The sequence below is a fragment of the Adiantum capillus-veneris genome, chromosome 11 (assembly GCF_014529385.1).
Source record: "Adiantum capillus-veneris isolate H3 chromosome 11, ASM1452938v2, whole genome shotgun sequence".
Lineage (NCBI taxonomy): Eukaryota > Viridiplantae > Streptophyta > Polypodiopsida > Polypodiales > Pteridaceae > Adiantum > Adiantum capillus-veneris.
In genome coordinates, this window is record NC_140941.1 from 155,760,140 (window position 1) to 155,764,860 (window position 4,721).

Here is a 4,721-nt window from a genome sequence, read left to right on the forward strand (position 1 = left end):
TCCATTAAGGGTATAATCCCTGTGTAACCTACTTCCAATTTGAAGTACTAAAGCCATTGAGGGACTGTTTTCTTGTGCACGTTGGGTGAACCACATATATCGTGTGTGCCCTCTCTCTCTCTCTAATATCTTCTGTGAGAAAATTATCTCTCTTCATTAAGAAAACTAGTCTAATATCTACTTAGCTATGTCCTATTTCCTAACACTTCCAAGAGAAAGAAGTCTATGAGCATAACATCAACACCTAAGATTCAAACAAAGATTTTGCAATCGCATCTCCACAAAGAAAACACGATAATTTTGGTTTCTCTATAAAGTAATCCCCCATGACTCTTAGGCCAATGTAAAGACCACTAAGGCATTCAAGAGATAATGTTGCATATGTTCCTTGGTGGATGCAATTATCCAAAACAATGAAACATTAAACACTATAAAATATAGGATAAATTTAAATGAATTGGACCTCAAATGGCTTTGGATATTTGGTAGCGTAAGCATTGGTTGAGAGATAAGCTTTCCTTTAAGCTTTTCAAAAGCATTGTTCTCCTTGGAAGACCATGTATACCTAACATTTTTCTTTGTTAGGTCATGTAATAGTCCTGCTATTAGTGAGAGCTTTTCTATGAAGCGACTATAGCATGCACACATACCTATAAAGCTTCTTAGTTCATGAAGATTCCTTGGTTTAGATCTAACTTTGATGGATCCATTTGGATGCCAACTTGAGAGATAATGTGACCTAAATACTGCATCTCTTGCAAGAAAAATTCACTTTTCTTTTGGTTAACATAAAGTTTATTCTCTCTTAGAAATTGAAAGATTACCCGGAGGTGTTGCTTGTGTTCATCTAATGATTTAGAGTAGATGATGATATCATCAAAGAACACTCCAGTAAAGGTTTGATGAGGCCTGAATAGCTTCTCCATCAAGCGGAGATGAGCTACGCCTAACCATGCCCTTCTCAACTAACTCATGCAGACCATAGCTCTCGACGATGATGCCCCGTTATCTTGACAAAGGTAGGTGCAATGCAAGGCTTAAAAATCCCTATTCTACTTCTCAAATGCAATTAATAATACCAACCATCTGTAACTAGCTTGAGGACCTTCCTTCTTCTTGAGCAAGAAAAGAGAAACCTTCTGCTTTGATACCACTGTAACATTTAATGGCCTAGTAACTCGTGTGTAGTAGAAAATAGCATGAACACAGTGAGCATTTCATTCGAATAAGTTCCTAATGAGAATAAAAGTGCTTGGGTGGAGAGAGCAACAAAAAGTATAACACGTAGTTAGATAGCATGAACAACACTTCAAAAGAGAGAGACATAAAGCTATTGACATTAGTTGAGGACCAGATTTACATGGAGCCGGTCCCCCCTCCAAAAGGCTTTGTATTATGGTTTCTCCCATCAAGAGAGACATTTTACAATACAAATCTTTGTGTTCTTTTAATACTAGCTAGTGCAATGAAGATGGAAACTTCAAGCACTATCCATTAAAGATTGAGAAGAAGAGAGAGAGTCTTCTTACTCCACACATGAGTTAGTGTGACAGTGTATGCAATAATGCCTTAAGAAAATCAGCCCCCCCCCTCTCTCTTGGTCGACCCCTCTTGCTATTTTCTCATGCTCACACCCTATCGGACCTCTCCAGGCTTATACAATGGAATTTCAAGAGCATAAGTGTCCCCCTTTCCCCTTTTGTGTCCCCCTTTCCCCTTTTGTGAGAGATTTAGGTAATTAATTCATGCAGCTGAACTCTCATGGATCCCTTGTGAGAGATTTAGGTAATTAATTCATGCAGCTAAACTCTCATGGAATCCCTTTGTCTACTGGCCAATAGGAAGGCAAGCCATTGGGCTACTAAATGCTCATTGGACCCCTTGGAGACTATCCAATAGTCTTCTAGAGAGCTTAATTCCTATTGGTTCTTTTATTCAGTGTTTTTTAATTAATTTATTTAGATTTAATCTAGCCTAATTCTCATTGGTCCACCTCCATGGCCATCCAATAAGATTTGAGTACACCTTGTGGGCATCTGGGCTAGGGAGCTGACATGTGTTCCTCATCCCCTTTGTGTACAGGAGCTTGTGAGTGTGTGTGTGTGTGTGTGTTTCTCTCTCATCCCCTACTTCCAGGGCTCGCCCCCTCCTATGTAGGATTCTTCGAAGGCTTTTTGAGCACACACAAAGCATGCAATTTTCCTAGTGTTTGACCTTTGGACATAACCTTTGAATTTTGGAACCTTAGAATTTTGGAAGTCTTAATGGGTTGAACCTTAGGTTCTTTAAAGCCCATTGTTGCACATTGCTCTTTTGCAGATGGACCCCTTTGGATCCCTATTTTCCCTCCTTTAGATCCCTACTGTGGCCGGTCTACGAGCTTAGCTAATATTCTAGCTTTTTCTGCCCTGGCACATCCCCATATTAAATGATCAGTTTAACATGAGAAAATCATTTAGTAGAATTAGATATTAGTTATTATGACATTACCTCCATCTTGAAATCATAGTCGTCCTTGACTATGGGGTAGAGATTATAAAGCCTATTCATTAGTCCTTTTTCTAGTGGGTAGAGGATCCCTATGTTACCATAGGACATCGTTCCAGAATGGATGACCAGTCCATTTGATGCTTGAGAGCCTAAGCTGTCGCAAGCATGTCTGCACATTAGTCCTATCAATCTTCCATAGTAGAGTGACAAGCTCTACTTGGTGTTTGGGAGATGTCGTCTCCGCAAACTTGATCTAAGCATGCATACTACTTCATTTTGTGCACAATAAAAAAAAAGAGAGATTATAATAAACAAAAACTTTGTCCTTTTTTAACATTTGTACATTTACTTACTCTAGGGAAGCATTGTAAGCATTGAAAAGGTTTAGGTTATCCTTTAATTATACGCCTTGCATCCATCTAGCATCTTCAAAAGGATAATTCTTAAACTTAATAAGATATAATTGGATAGTCGTACCGCCTCTTAATACCTTGTCTTCATGTCAGAGAATGGACTCGGGCTGCAACACTTCTTCTCGGTCCTCAATCTCTGATGGGTCTTCAATAGTTGGTTCTTGAGGTGGCTCTCCTTTGTAAGTCTTTAGTAGGCTCACATGGAAAGCATTGTGTATGAGCCAATGGCTGGGCAACCTAAGTTGATAGGCCATCTCATTGTTTGGCCTAAGAATCTGGAAGGGACCATAGTACCTTTTTGCTAACTTAGCATAGTACTTTTGGTGTCCCATAGGATTCTTGCTCAGCGTGTGCCTTAATCGAGCCTTGGGAAATTTAAGTAAGACCCAATCATTTTTCTTAAAGGCTTGTGCTCTTTTGTGCTTATCAACAGTAGCCTTTTGCCTTGGCTGTGAGATAGAGATAGAATCCTTAATCTTTTCGAAATATTCTTGTAGGTCTCGGCTATACTCATCTGCAGCAAAGATCTTCCCATGTACCTTAAGTAGCAGGGGACTTTTTGATTTTTCCTTAATTACTCAGAAGGTGCTTTTCCCGTGGAAGTATGCACATTTTTTTGTAGGAATACTCCACTAAGGGTAAGTACTTCTCCCATTGGGACCTTTGATCTACTTCCGTTACATAGGCTTTTAGTAGATCAAGAATTGTTAAGTTATTATTTCACTTTGGCCATCCGTTTATGGGTGATAGGTGAAAAAGAAGTTTAGCCTTGTTCCTAAATTCTCAAAGATACACTTCCAGAAATTACTGATCATTCTAGGATCTCTATCCGACACTATGGACATTGGCAGGCCATGGTACTTGAAGATTTGCAAAATGAAGAGGGTTGCCATTTGATGGGTATAAAATGAACTTGTTTATTGAACCTATCTACTATCGTCCATATTCCCATATCCCCATGGATAGACTTAGGCAATCAAAGATAAAATTGGCAAAGGTTGAAGAAAACTAGGTTGCTTCCCTCTATCAAACTTTGTCTTTTGGCATACATGACATTTAGGAACATACTCTTATATGTTTGCTTTCATGGTAGGCCAATAGAAATATGTTTCAATCCTCTTTAAGGTAGACTGAATCCCTCTATGCCCCGCATAAGGAGGAGCATGAGATTCATACATTGCTTTCTCACATAGTGAGTTAGTAATGCATAGTCTGTTGCCATAGAGAATATAACCATCTTGTAAAGTAAATGGTTCCTCTTTCTTCCCTAGTGCAAGGGCTGAAATCACATCTCTAAAATTGGGATCAACAACATACTCATCTATCATAGAAGATAGATCATTGTGAGTTACTATGGAAACAGTATTCACTCTCGGCCGTCTTGAGAGTGCATCGGCTACTTGATTATGCTTACCAGCAACGTGAGCAATATGAAAATGAAATTGCAAAAGGAAATTTTCCCACCTCATTTATTTGTCGGAGAGCTTGGTTTGCATCATGAAGTACTTAAGACTTTGGTGATCCATTCGTAGAATGAAAGGAGTCCCCAATAAATAGTGCTTCCATGAGTCTAAGGCATCTACAACTACGAGAAGTTCCTTTTCATATATGCCTAGAGCTTGCTCAACAGGGTCAATCCTTGGACTTTCATAGGCTATGGAATGCCCTTCTTGGAGCAAAACAGCTCCAAGGCAATCACCACAAGCGTCACATTGGACCTGAAATGGCTTTGAGAGATCCAGTAGTGTAAGCACTAGTTGAGAGATAAGCTTTTGTGATGGTCCTGCTATTAGTGAGAACTTTTCTATGAAGTGTCTA